Genomic DNA, 15068 nt, shown 5'->3' on the forward strand with positions numbered 1-15068 from the left:
CTAAGTTCTACTTCCCACTAAGGGACACTGCTCCTCTAAGGGTTGGGCTTTCCGGAAGAAGTATGAGTTGGGGAATCATTTCTGCCATTAGTTTAATATCTTGGAATTCAGAAGAGCCAGAGTCAGCTCAGAATTGCCCAGGGATAAACTCTTCAGCCTGCTGTGTTTACCACTACTAACTTACGGATTCCTCTGTTCCGAGTGGGAAAGGGATATTGGGAACAGAGAAAACTCAGAATTCTCCATCAGGTACCATTTTTTTCACCCTCTCAGAATCTTAACAAAGGATCCCTAAGGCTTCAGTTGGTGCCAATTTCTCTCTCTTTCCAGTGATGGGAAATAACTGGTTCCCCTCGTCTTCAATGTAGATAGTCTTACAAGGGTGAAGAATTGCCACGGACTAGCTGTTGAGCTGAAACAAAGAAACGTTCTAGACTTTGAGGGATAGATTTGATTTAAACTATTTTATGTTTTGATCAGGCGAGGGACAGAAATTTTTGGTTTGGAAACTATGATCATCATGATTTTAGCATCCTCATGTCTTTTTTTTTTTTTTTTCTTCAGAGATGGGGTCTTGGCTGGAGTGCAGTGGCAAGATCAGAGGTCACTGCAGCCTGCAACTCCTGGCTGAACAATTCCCCCATTTCAGCATCCCAAGTAGCTAGGATGTGTCACCTACAAGCATGTGCCACCACACCTGGTTAATTTTTATTTTTATTTTTGTAGAGATTTTCATATGTCACCAGGCTGGTCTCAAATCCCTGGGCTCAGGTTATCCTCCCACCTCAGTCACCTACGGTGTTGAGATTATGGGTGTGAGCCACCACGCCTGACCCTCATATCCTTTTTATTTACTCCTGAAGGTATTTCATTTCTAGCGTGGCTCATTCTCTGTCTTTCCTCCTGAAAGTGATACTGCCCTACTCCCTTCATTTTGAACTTAGGCTCATCAAGATACCTTGTTTTGGGGGCGGTTTAATCCAATCTCCCTTGGAATCTTGGTGAGGAGCCTCAGAGGCAGAGAAAGGACAGTTTTGCACATCCCCAGGCTGTGCACGTGGCTGAGGAGCTACCTGTCCTTCCTTGTTCTAAAGTCTCCCACTCTGGCTATGGGGAGAAGAGAGAAGGCGACGTTTGGCAGCTCTCTGAGGTACACTTTTAATTTTGTAGGTTTTTTTTTTTTTTTTTTTTTTTTTTGAGGGCAAGAATATTCCTCTAAGCTTCAGAAGCTTTTCAGAAAGTAGAGTATGCCTCTCCTCTTATAGTTCATACCTTCTAGGATCTCCCTTCTAAGATCTGCTAAGCAGAATTCAGTTTTATTGACTGGCTTAGACTGATGGACTCAGTACCAGCTGCCTTGCAGGCTAATGTGACACTGCTTACTGTTCAGTGGTGGCATTCTCCAATGACTGGGGTAACAAAGAGGAAGAGGCCTGGAATAGGAATAAATCTAACTGGTTGTTCACAGCCACCCCTGCACCCCTGGGAACTGTCCCATGCATGGCCATTTCTCCGCACTTGCACTGTGCACACTGAGTGCTCAGAGGCTGGTCACAAAGGCCACGTGTTGGCGCTTCTTCAATATCCTTACTATAATTATGCACATGCTTTTAGAGAACTCCTTAGAAGTGGGTTTGCTTTGACTTGAATCAGATAATTAGTTTATAGACAGAAAATATATACTGTTTTAATTTTTCCAACTTGAGTAAGGATTGCTTTGGGAGTTGTGTGCAGTGTGTTATAAAAATAACTTCTTTTAATTATATTTATTTACTTAATCACACAGATGATAGGTGAGTGGGGTTTTGAGACAGCCTGCAGAATTGCCCCAAAGCCTCACATTTGTACTGTGCCTTATGATTTATAGTGTACTTTCACATCCAGTCTTTTTTTTTTTTTTTTTTTTGAGATGGAGTCTCATTCTGTCACCCGGGCTGGAGTGTAGTGGCGCTGTCTTGGCTCTGCAGCCTCTATCTCCTGGGTTCAAAAGATTCTCCTGCCTCAGCCTCCTGAGTAGCTGTGATTACTGGTGCATGCCACCATGCCCAGCTAACTTTTTGTATTTTTAGTAGAGATAGGGTTTCACCATGTTGGCCAGGCTGGTCTCAAACTCCTGACCCCAAGTGATCCGTCTACCTTGGCCTCTCAAAGCGTTGGATTATAGATGTGAGCGACTGTGCCTGGTCACATCCACTCTCATGTTTGCAAGGAACATTTCGAGGTTTTGTATGCCTAGTAAAAAGCAATGCTGGGTATCTATTTTAGATCTTCAAGTTTCATGTTTTGTGCTTTTTACAAGTGCATTGAGAAAAATCATATGATGAAGTCAAAAGAGCCATATTGGGAACCTTATTTTAATACTTAGCAGCTGTGTGAACTTGAGGAAGTCATTTTATTTTTCAAAGCTGCAGTAAATGGAATCTCCATGGATTGTGGTAAAGATAGTAAACGATAAACCTAATTCTGCTCTGAAATGTATAAAGTGTAGATCTGAAGCCTTTAATGGAATAGAATGCCTGTTAATGCATAGACTAAAGGAGGTGCCTGCAAAGGCCAAAAATATTATCTTTATTAAATGCAATAATTGATAGCTGCTTCTTGGTATAGCCCAGACATACAGTAAACAACTCTATCCTCTTGGTTCCCCTCATCTGTTCTTTTTTTTTCCCCTCCCATAGTACTTCTCACTGCCTAATATATACAATTTCTTTATTTATTATGTCTACCATCTATCTTTCCTCCCACTAGAATGGAAATTCCAGAAGGGATGGATTTTTGTCTGTTTGGTTTGCTGAGGAGTTCCTTGCATCTAAAAGTCTGGCACATAGCAGTCACGTAATAAGTGCTTGCTGAAATAGTATATCCTTTTGCTCTGCAGATCCCTCCAGTGATCTCCTTTAGTTATGAAAATGTAGGGTCTCAGGGAGAAGAAGGGCATAGAGGACATGGAACAGTTCATTAATTTGTAAAGGGAAGCTGGAACTTTCTGCAAGGCAAGGAACTGACAGCTCAGCTCCTCTTCCTCAAGGTTTGAAACAGGGATTCCCATGGGAGCTCTGAGGGGGCCCACATGTGAGCCGGGAGCCCAGGAAAATTGGCAGGTCACCAGCTTGGGGAGGACAGCAGATTAGGTTTTTGACTTGGATGTAATGAACAAACCTAGAGATTTGTGAGGGAGTCTATTTCTGCACAACTTAAGAATGATTCTGGACAGGCCTCCAGTACTGGCCCCCCTGCATCATTCTGCTTTGAGAATAATGAATTGGTGTGCCAGAAGCTATACCAAGGTGACAACTTTTGTCCTGGGCTTCCTGGCTGCAATGAACTTTAGGCAGAGGGCAGGGAAGGCAGGAATAGGTTCGTCTGCCCCTGTTTTCTGCTTGGGGTTTTGAATCTCTTGGGACTGAGTTCAGGACCCAGGGTTTTTGAGAAATTGGAAGTAGATGGGCTGGGAAAACCTTAAAAAGGGATTACTGTGCTCTCTGCTAACAAAATATATGATGGTTCAGGTAATTCCGAAAAAGTAAAAGAAATGTGACCATATATGTAACATGGCAGGCTATACCATTTCTTCATGTACGTAACAATAAATAAATAGTTTCCTTTGAATATTGTCTTTGCTCCCCCAAGTGACTTCTTTAAATATATGACAATTTGGCTTAAAGAAAATCAAACACATCCTTGTTCTCTTTTCCAAGTTAACATGGAACTTATTTTTTTTTTTTAAGTGAGAAAGAAATACCGCTTATATTTTCAGTTTGCCTCAACTGTCACTATATTCTACCAACCCTCACTCATACATTTGAGCTGTATATATACACACATACATACCGCAGTGTGTTTAGCAATTGCCAGTTCCTTATTTATTTCTTGAAATGAATGAACTAAGAAAAAAGTGCCAATTGTTCTTTCCAGAGATCATGCATTCTGATAGAGAAGATGCAGGAATCCCTTTTCTAAAATGTGTCAACAAAGCTGCTTGCTCCAGACTTGAGCATGTGCTGCTCAGGTGACCTGGTGAGGGTAGAGGGGTGACTTAGGTTAGACTTATGTATATTTAAAAATACTCCCTCACCCCACGACATGCATGACAGATTCTTTTCTTAAATCTTTTTTTCCAGGAGTGATAACCACTATTTACCACTCTTTATTTCAATATCTGGATCTCCTTGCTCTCCCTCTTTTGACTGGTGTGTGTGTGTGTGTGTGTGTGAGAGAGAGAATGACTGACTGAATAAATGTGAGTTAGTGACTCTCAGCCCTCTTAAAACTGCCAACCCCATGGAAGGGTCACATATCTTCTGGAAAGGTCAGAGTGCAAGTGGTGGGGAGGGTAAGAGGGCTCTGATAGGCTGGGGCTGACAGAGCCATGGTCTTCAGTCCTGCCAACCTCCATAGTTTTCAGAATCCAAGTACACTTCAAGACCTCTCTCCCAACCCTGCAGTTCCTACTCTCATCCCCACAAGAGTGGGAACTGCAGGGCGGGGGCAGAGGGGTTGGTATATTTACAGATACCAACACTCAGGGAGAGAAGGCAACATTCCAGAAACTTAACTGCCTTCAGGAACTCAGACTTTAAGATGACCTGTTTTGGTCAGATCCTAGGTTGCAAACATTAAGCTAAAGGAAATCATTTAGCAAAAGCAAAGCAGATTCTGGTCAAGGGTGTTCCAGGAAGAAATAGTAGTAGGAAAGAGATGGAAAGGCAAGCTGTATCCTGATTCTAGAATGTTCTCTTCCTCCCAATTTCACAGCACCAAATCATAGATGAAGAGAGTGCTATGTTCCAGTATTTGCATCCCCCACAAATTCTTATGTTGAACTCCTAACCCCCATGGTGATGGTATTAGGGGGTGGGGCCTTTGGGAGGTGATGAGGTCTGGAGAACAGAGCTTTTGTAATAGAGGCCCAAGGAGGCTCATTTGTCCTTTGTGCCACCTGAGGACACAGCTAGAAGGTGCCAAGTATGAACCAGAAAGCAGGGCCTCACCAGTCATTGAATCTGCCAAAGCCTTGATCTTGGACTTCCCAGCTTCCAGAACAGTAAGAAATACATTTCTGGTATTTATATTGTAACCAACTTACAATATTTGGTTATAGCAGCCCCAAAAGACTCAGACCAAAGCGTGTCATTAGGGAGAAGGGTAAGGATCCCTTCCTTTCCGTTATAGTTGTCCATGCTTTTTCTCATCTTAGAGTTGTCGTTTGGACCAAATTCAATGGCAACATTGTGCCTTAGCCTGCCAGAGCTTTCCCAGCTGGGCAGGATTCCTGCATCTGCCCTCTGTATGCTCCAGAGCTTGCTTGTTCCTGGGGCCAGCCCCAGGTTTTGTAGAAAACCAGGCACTGCATCTTTAAGGACCAAATTAAAGAGAAAACATATTTTGTTGTTGTTGTTGAATACACACTGTATTTAACATTTTTTTTTAATCCCAGAGAAGTGAAATGCAACATCTGTTTGAGTTTATGTAACATCTGAAGACCGACAACTCAGAATTTCCTAATTAAAGTCATTTTTAAGGCACTCTGCAGAGCCAGCTTTCATCTCTTCCTTCGTTGGGTTTTTCTCCAAACTGTAGCAGAATACCTGGTTTCTCTTTCTTCAAAGTGATACACACATGCTCATGCCTTAACCTGCTCTTCTGTCCTCCAGGACAGTGAAATACAGCACAATTCCAAGGAGGAAACGGTAAAAGAAGGAAATACATGGTGGTGGGGTGGCAGTGGGGAGCGGGGTAAGGAGAGAGCAGAGAGGACAAGTACAAGTAAATTAACTGATACGGTCGGTCGTAGCTGAAAAGAGAAGGAGCAGAAGGGAAATTGAACAGGGTGGGGTGGGCCAGATGGCTGGCAGCCGGTGAAAAAATAGGCTACGTTTCCCAGTGAGATCTAAATTAATTTAGCTAGTTCTCTTTTTCATTTTTTTTTTCATTTTTAAAGATAGGGCCAAGGCAAGGGAGGTATCTCAGAATTATGGAGGGTGTAATGTAGGTAAGTGTGCTTGCTCGTGCTCATGCACTTATGAAGGGCTGCGATTAAAGACAGGTATGACTTGGGGGCTCTAAAATGCCCTCCTGATACAAAAGAATCTTCTTTACTGGCCCACTTCTGTGCCTGAAATTCCCACCACTACAGCCACTCTTTCGGATTAAGGCATTATCAGTAGCCCCTATTAAAATGTAAATGTCACCTGGGAAGGGTAACACTCGACTCTAGCACCCACTGACTGAACAGTCACCTATCAGAGAGTAGGACCCTGAGAGATGGGATGCAGGGCAGGGACATTTGGACCAATGGTGAGGAAGGCTTGGTGGTGTGGGACGCTGGAGAGGGAATGGCTGGGCAGCTGAGAGGAATGTGTGAAATTGTGTGCCCCGGGAAATTACTTCGATGGAGGAGATGGGACGGCAAAATGAACTTAACTACATCACAGGTTTCCCTAGGCTTTCTGTGTGTGTGTAGTGTATCTAACAGTTTGTATGGATTATACATTCTGTGTATATACCTGATATGGAATTCACTGGGGCCCATCATGAACATAGTACAGTGAAACTCCATCAAGTGAAAGACAATGAAAGCCCTCAATTGTTCTCATGTAAAATGAAGTCTGGCATCTCTATAGATCTAGATGGTTTGTATGTAGTGTGTGTACATGTACGTGTACACACACACACACACACACACACACACACACACACACACCCCTACTCATACTCAGCAGTGGAGATCTTGTAGATGTGAAGGGTGAGATGCCTCTTCTCAGCCATCTAGGATTTGAATGCATAACAGTTGCTGTATTGTGCATCCAAATTCTAGATGGCTGAGAAGGTTGGCTGTTGGAAAAAGGACTTGCCTGGGGGGGCATTGTGACCCCTTCCTCTGTTAACAGTAGACCCTCATTCAACTCAAGTGGCTCTGCAGAAATGGCCAAGGCTTGGGTTATATGACTTACATGGGCCATACCATCAAGAATGGGGCCTGGAGACAGAAATGTCGCCAAAGTGCCCTTTAAACTTTTGGAGTTTGGGCACCTGGAGAAGGTGCAGGTGGACAGAGAATCTTGCAGGGGATAGGTTTCTGCTCCTAGAAAAGCTGGAAACTGTTTGGGAGCAGCCCCCAGGCTAGATGCAGGAACCAGCCTCAGAGTACTACTCATGGGACCTGCCCCCTCTGCAGGGATCTGCTATGGTTGGCTGAGCTGAGGGGGAAGGTTCAGGGAGGAGAAGGGGCTGGAAGAATGGGAAGAGGACTCCGAAGAAAGCTTGGAAAGTAAAAATGAAAGGATCTGGGTGGGGAGGGGCAAGGGAGAGGTGATATTAGAACTTCTCAACCCTGTTTTCACAGAGTCATCTGGGTAACTTAAAAAACTCTGATGCCCAGGATCTACCCTTAGATGCTATGATTGGTTTGGGCAGGGGACCAGGCATGGACGTTTTTTAAGCTCCTCAGATGATTCTAATGTGCATGTGATGTTAAGAATACTACATCAGAGCAGAATGAGAAGTTTTGTTCTGCACTGTTAGGCTGAAGGTGGCTGGCCAATCCCCACCCGAGTAAAGGAGCATGAGTGGACTGGTGCAAGGTGGTTGGGTGGAGGCAGGATTCTGAGAGCTGTCTGGACAGTCGAGCCTCTGCTGATTTGTGTGGCTTTACAGCCTTATGAGCTGGTGGTTTCTAATCCAATGTCTGGCTGAAAATGTGGCTGCGGTGGAGGTGTTGGGGCGTAAGGAGAAAATTTTCCCTCTCTATTCTGAAGCTTCAAAGAGAAATAGTTCACTGTGCTCTATGGGGCCAGGAAGACAAATCCTGGGGCTGATGCTTCAAAAATGGAAATGGATTGAGTGTTGTATAATAAATATAAATAAATAAATCAGTAAGCAAGCCAATAAACAATGCACACCATTTTTGCCCTCTTATGGTGGTTTTCCCCTCACCCAACTGATCCTGGTGACTTACATTCTGCCCCTGGTCACCTGAAGGCACCCAGCCTAGCCGTGTAAGAGGGAACAAGATGACTGCCTTGGCCCTGGCTCTCTGAGGATCAGAGAACTTAGAGAAACCTAGAGAGGCCACCCACACGGAGGAGGAGGAGGAAGGGAGATACATATTCCCCATTTCCCATCCAAAAGCGTAGGGAGGGAAGGCAGGGTTTGGGAACCAAGGCTGGGTCATGTTAGGTATTTAAAGTCCAGGCTGACCAGCTCTTCATCCCGAGGAGGCTTCACTCTGAGGGTTGGGGAAAGGACTTGAGATCACAATGAACCCCATCTTTCCACACACAAAAAGATACAGCAGGCGCACCCCCAACTTCAACACAGCTCCTGATGAGCCAAGCAGGCAGCCCAGTCAGCTCAGGGCAAGTGCTGCACGGCCCACAGAGGGTGGGTAGGAGGGACTGGTCATGGGATGGGAGGAAGGCGAGGAGGTAGGCAGGATGGCACTCGTTTTAATGGGAAATCAGCTGTCCAGGGCTTCAGCTTCTGGAGCCGCCAGCCATTGCTCACTTCCTCCTTCTCACTCTGCCATGTGGTTGTGCTTGCTGGGCTTTCCTTGTCCTACTAGGAGACCTGTATGTGGATACGGAAACATGTAAATAAAGCCGGCATTAAGACAGTGATCAAAGAAAAGTCATTCCCTAAAAGCAGATGGTCATGATCTGGACTCCATTAATAGATTTCAAGGGGAGATGACCCTGAAACTTTATGCAAAATTTTTGGTATTTATTTTCATATGCACTTCTCTGCAAAGAGAACCTATAACTGACTGGGCACAGTGGCTCACACCTGTAATCCCAGCACTTTGAGAGGCCGAGGCGAGTGGATCACAAGGTCAGGAGTTCAAGACCAGCCTGGCCAAGACAGTGAAACCCCGTCTCTACTAAAACTACAAAAATTAGCTGGGCGTGTGACAGTGACTGTAATCCCAGCTACTTGGGAGGCTGAGGCAGAGAATTGCTTGAACCCAGGTTGCAGTGAGCCAAGATCGCGCCACTGCACTCCAGCCTGGGCGACAGGCGAGACACTGTCTCAAAACCAACAAAACAAAAAAAGAATCTGTAACTTTCATATGGTTATTTTTAAAAAGATTAAAAACAAAATATTAAAGAATTACAGGTCATTTATATGTGAAACCCATTAGTAACATACCAAGCAATCCCCAGAAATGGGGGAGGGGAGGGGAATCTGAGATTCCTGATCTGATGGCATTGTTTTTTAGCATCCAAAGTACAAAGGGACTTGCAAGAATCACTGAGACCGGAGCTCTGTAGCTTACCCAATACTCGGGTGCAAGGGGTTCACACCATGACTGAGCTAAAACTGTTTTATTCCAGAGTCCAAATCACATGAGATAAAACTCATTTCTTGAATATGCAACATTAGAGAAAACTGAAGTTATTCAGTTATTCAACCTGAAGTTGTTATGTAATAATTGTGGCCGTAACAAAGTGGGTGAACTAAAGTTTAAAAATAAAAAAAAAAAGCAGTCTTGAATATATGAAGGGAGTTGCTCTAGGGTAAAGTGAAGCATCAGGCATCCTCCTCTTTTTTTCCTTGATCATTCTTCTGTTTGGTATCTTAGAATTTTTGACATGCTTGGTTTGCTTACAGGGATGCACTGCTATAATGGCACAATTTTTTAAAATAATTATAAATTAATTAGTATGTTACCTTTTTGGATTCTATGTATGTTTTCAATTTTAGGAAAAAAACCAAATTTCAAATTCTTATATAGACAGTAAAGAAAACTTGTTCCAATTGTTTGAAGTCAGTAGACAACCCCATTACATATACAACTGGGGACATAATAGCCTAGAAGCCATTCTAGAAAGCATTCCTCCGCATTCCCTGTGCTGTGGAATGGGTGCCATGCTCTTTGGTATCAACAAATGCTACTTCCCCTTCCTTCAATAATGAGAGTGGTTAGAATTGGTCAGAGGCACTGACTGTGGCAGGCTTTACCAGGCCTCAGTACCTTGTGTGACAAAGAATGACAGAAATGGCAAAGTACAGAGGGGGAGCGCGTGCGGCACAATGTGGCTGCACCGTGTGCAGAGGTCTTGAGACACCCTGAGTCTGCCTATTGCTCCTGGACCATACTGGAGAGATGCCTGTGTGCAAGTCACATCACCACAATGACTGCTTTATATCATCACTTCATTATATCATTTCTGTTATATTTATTACGCAATAAGGGTGTCTCTGGGTTAGGATAATTTTTCTGCAGAAAATATTTGGTGTGTTTGGAGTGTATCAGTTTTCTCTAAGGCAAGGCACAGAGGCTCAGAGCTCTCCATCAAATGTGCTCTCACAAGCCTAAAAACTTTGAGGGTGAATATGGTACAGAGATTGGCCTTCTTCCTATTTCACAGATGGAAAAGTGAAGATCCCAAAGACGGCCTGCATCAGACTACCATCAAGCCAAAATCGGGCCTAGGGGTCTCAGGTCTTCTGGTCCATGAGACCACCCTGTGCCAATGAACACTGCATTTGATACTGAGAACAGGCTTGGAGAGATCTAATTCTGCTGAGGAGAAAAAGACAGGACCGTGTCAGGCTGCAGAGAGTTTGGAATCCAACTGGGTTTAAAGCTGCTTATTCGTTCACAACAAATGCCCTATTTCCCTTCTGATGAACGTGCCTGAAGAAGACAATTTCCTTTGTTTGATTTTGTGAGTGGCTCCTGGGAACAGATGCTTTCTTGCTATTTCAGAACACTAAGGAAATTTTTTTAGGTGAGACAGATGAGTCTTTAGTTCCCTGATGCATGTGCGTGCACAAAGAGGTGGGTGGGGTAGCCTCTCAGTCCCTGTTCATCTGATATGCATGTGCAGAGTCTTTCTTTCTTTCCTAATTAATTAGAAGTAATAGCTTTCCATAGTTTCTGGTACATGAGCGAGTAAAGTGGGAAATAATTTAATTGGCTGTCTTGCTTTCAAAGCCCAGTTTAATGAAATAGTTCTCAGCCTGAAGTGCATGTGTTATCTTTCCTGTTATTTTTCCAATTAACATTTCATTGGATCACGTCTGTGTGGAATATTCTAATTGGTTTGAAGGGCGGGGTGAAGGGACAAGAGCAGATGGAGAGATAGCCAGCTGTTTCTTTCATCCCGGGTGCCTGCTCTCGTACTGATGTGGCTGTAGGTTTTTCCCAGCGCCTTTCCTTGGAAGAACTCAAAGTGATTGACAAAAGTCCTGCCTGTCACCTTACTCATTCTCATGGAGCCCCTGGGCCAGAAAGGCAACATCTCCTCATAGGCACACTGGCTGGTGCACCTGGATATAGAGAACTAAGGGGGCATTTCCCTAGGTTTTGGAGTCCTCCATGATGGATGAGCCCAAGGGGGGAAAAGAAACGGCTTCTAAAGCTTCCCGTGGAAATTGTCTCCCTGAGGGCGGACTCTGTTTAGCCTGGCACATAGGAGACAGTATAGACTTGTTGACAGAACAAGTATTCAGAGGGATCCCACAACAGCCCCCCTGCTCAGATCTTCTTGTGAAGAGGGCAGTGAGTTAGAGGCGGGCATGAAGCAGGGCTGGGACTGCGGGAGGCAAGCCAGGTGCCTAGGGTCCCTGTGCACGGCCTGAGAGTGAGTGCCTTCTTAAATACTGGATCTTATGAGACCAGCCTGGGCAATATAGCAAGACTCCAGCTCTGTCAAAAAATAATAAAAATATTCTGGATCCTAGTGCCTGCTTGGCTCACCCAGTCCCAGGACTGGCATGAAGCAAACATCCTCTCCTTTACGTTTCCTCTCTGTTCCTAGTCATGTTGGCCCTCAGCCAGCCTGAGCCCAGCCCTAGGCTCATCGATCTCACTATCCAAATACTTCATGGCACTAGCTGTATCCCTCATAGTCCCCAGTGAGGTCCATGTGGCACTGGGTCGTGCTCTGTGTCTCTGCCCTCTCCCCTCATTGCTGTAATTCTAATGTCTGTTTTCCCTCCTCCTGGGCATTTCTGACCTAGCACTCAGCTGTTTTTCGGATCAACCCGTTTTCTGGGTTAGCCAAGGACAAATGTGGGCCTGGAGGCAGAGGAGGGGCTCCTATGCTTGGCCACATGGCCTGCTGCCCAGAGGCCTGGTTTCACATTTGTCCTAGTGAGAACTGGTTAGCTTCTCTTAGGGACCATTCCCAGGCCCAGCTGGGGGAGAGGCACAGTTTAGGGTATGGGGCCAGGGAGTCCTTGGGAAGCAGCCCTGAGGCAAACTGTGTGGCTGGTCCATGTGGGGCCATAGGGAATGGGGCTGCCTCGGGCAGGTGCAGAGAGACACAGGCATTCATCATATGTGCCTTCAGTGTGGTGACACAGCCTGGGGCTGCAGGGTACGAAGAAGTATTTCTTCATTTGATTTGCACCCACATGGCCAAATCTGAAATACCACCGTTAAACTGTGGGGTCCCAGCTAAGATCTGGGGCATCAAAAGCTGTGTAGAGACCCACAAAAAAGTTTGAATATATATATTTATTTTTTCCTCTGTATCTTGTTTGAGCCCATAACAGAAAAAATGTAGCTGTTCCTGGCTGGTTTCTCCAGGTTTAAACTAGGCCAATTGGGGTGCGATTTCAAGTCTGGCCTAGACTTGACATTCCAGCCTCCTTTCCTTTCCAAAAGGCCTCTTGGAGTTCCAGCTACACATTCTTTCTAGAGCTGCTTTCTGCAGTGCTATGCAAAAATCTTTCCCTGACCACCAGGGTTCAGGCCTCCCTGAACAAGCAAGGTGGCGGGGGGAAATGGGGACGCAGAGCCCACCACTCTTCGCAGGGGCCGGGCCTCGCTTGGCAGGAAGAGTGGGTTCTCCTGAGATGGTTTTGGGCTTCCAAGTAGATGAGGCCAGAGGGCCTGCCATCAGCTTCAGGTCCTGTGATTCTACTCAAGTCGCAAAATCTTACATGAGGCAGCACATTAGACAATTTGGAGTATTTTCAGACATCCACTTTCTCTCTCCGAACGTGATGCTGGCTGGGCTGTACTAATATCTCAGTTAACAGAGAAGGAAACTAAGGCTCAGAAAAGTTAAATGATTTGTTCAAGTCCAGCTACCAGCAGGATCTCCAAGATCTCAAGTCATGCTGATGTCCTGGGCTCTGAGCTCCTACCTCAGAGCACCCAAGTGGACCTCCCTTCTAATGTGGGATGGGAGAGAAATCACTTGAAGCCACAGCCTGGGCCACCTGAACCCAGACTCCTCAGTAGAGCATATTCTTTCAGGTTAAAGTGCATCCGGAGATCGGTCAGGGCACGCGTGTCAAGATTCCCTTTGCTAGTCAGCCCTGTCTGAGGAACAGTAGTGGCTGGACAAGCAGAGGAGGCTGCCTGCATTTAACCAGGGAGAGAATGTTCTGTGAGAATGGAGGAAAGGTCTGGGGCAAAAATACCTGTGTGCAGAGGGCTTAAATTCTTAGCACACCACTAAGTACGCTAAGTGACTTGGACAAGTCACTTGAGCTTTCTGCTTCAAATTCCTCATTATAAAGTGGGGATATAATGCCAATCTTACAGGACTGTTGAGGATAAAATGGCAAAATATTTGTGTCTGTAATATGTAAACTGTAACACGCTCATCAGATGGGAGTCATTGCTATTAATAACAACAATGACAGAATGATCAGGCCGATACTAAGATTTTCAATCTTGAACAGAGATGCTACACAAAGGGAATGAAAGTGTTTATACATAAAAGGAATTTTAGAAGCCTTAGGTTGGTGATGGGCTCTGTCATGGGTGGATGCACTGCTGACCTGGGTAGGGGATGACACTCCATCTCCCCAGATGCCGTCCTGTGAAAGTGTTTGGAATGGCCAAATAACCTTGACTGTCCTCTGGCCACTGAACTGGCAACTCTCCTGATGGCCTTCCATAGGCAGATGTCCTTCCAGGGAAACTGGAACCAGATGTACTCAAGATCTCAAAAGAAATTAATGGCAATAAGACTCTGGGGTAAAAATATCTGTGTGCACAGAGCTTGCTCACTCAGCTCCCTTTCTATCTAAGGATCATTTAGGCTTAATTATAGAGTTCAGGCATTCATTGGGTTTTTGATTAATTTTCTTTTCAGTTTGAAGAGTGTGTGAGTGTGGCGGGTCTGTTTGTGTGTTTACATCTTTCTTTGCAACTCAGTTGGGAGCTGGCTCTTGCAATGTTTAATTGTGCCCTCAGTTCTAACAAGCATGTTCAATGTGCCAACCAGGGCTTAGAAAGCCATTGTTTCTACTGCTCACCCCACAAAGGCTGCTCTTGCCATGTTGAGGGATGGCGGGTGGCAGGGCCTTGTTCGGCTGGGACCTCAGCTGCAGGATGCATGCTTTCCTTCTCCTTTTTGGCCTTGTGGTGTTTAAAGGACTCTGAGACCAGGAGAGCAGATTTCATATTCCACTGATTACCAGTACTCTGCTAAGAGCTGTTGAGTGACAGCTAGCTCACCTACACTGCAGCCCGTCAGGCATTATGTTCTGGGCTAACCTCTGAAAGGACTTCTTTGCAAAAGAAAGCAGCGTTTGTTCTCTTATGTTTAATATGCCCATTTAATAGATTGGGAGAGACTACATGACTATGTAAATGAAAGTGACTAGCTTTCTCCTTTTTCTTTTGTGCCTTCTAGGCAGGGATGAAAAGGAGAGGCAGAACAGGATAGTGGAAGAGCATAGAATTTGGAAAAGGCCCCAATTGAATCCTGGCTTCTGATATTTTTTTGTTTGTGTATTCATGGGTATGTCACTTAACCTCTTTGGTCTCAATTTGTTATCTGAAAATGGGGACAATAACATTTCTTAGGAGTATTACACTCCTCATCAGAACGTCTGGGGATGAGAAAATGCATGTGGAAGCCTTCTGTAAAAACACTCTATAAGTCATAGTTCTTTTATTTTACTGATCAGAATTGCTGCTTAGCACACTATTTTGACCTATGAGATACCATTCCAGCAGCAGGAGAGTTGTAAAAAGGTCCATGGAATGGGAGGTGGGTAGGGGACTAGCCTCTAACCTTCTCATGCGCTGTGGGCTACAGCAATGACCCAGGAATGTAACATGCATGCAGCAAAGGGCCCAGATTAAGGGTTTACCC

General features: G+C 44.9%; 1 protein-coding gene across 3 annotated transcripts in view; it reads right to left on the reverse strand.

Annotated features, from left to right (window-relative positions):
• Nucleotides 1-5391: 5391 nt before the first annotated feature.
• The window catches only part of FAM78B (family with sequence similarity 78 member B), a 115187-nt gene continuing 105510 nt past the window's right edge, over nt 5392-15068 (reverse strand). For all 3 annotated transcript variants that reach the window (XM_037740480.1, XM_037740481.1, XM_017534060.2), the window contains exon 3: nt 5392-8568. The gene's annotated coding sequence lies outside the window, so the exon portion shown is untranslated. The remainder of the gene's footprint in view (nt 8569-15068) is intronic.

Source organism: Cebus imitator, unplaced genomic scaffold (assembly GCF_001604975.1).
Source record: "Cebus imitator isolate Cc_AM_T3 unplaced genomic scaffold, Cebus_imitator-1.0 Scaffold84, whole genome shotgun sequence".
NCBI classification, from domain to species: domain Eukaryota; kingdom Metazoa; phylum Chordata; class Mammalia; order Primates; family Cebidae; genus Cebus; species Cebus imitator.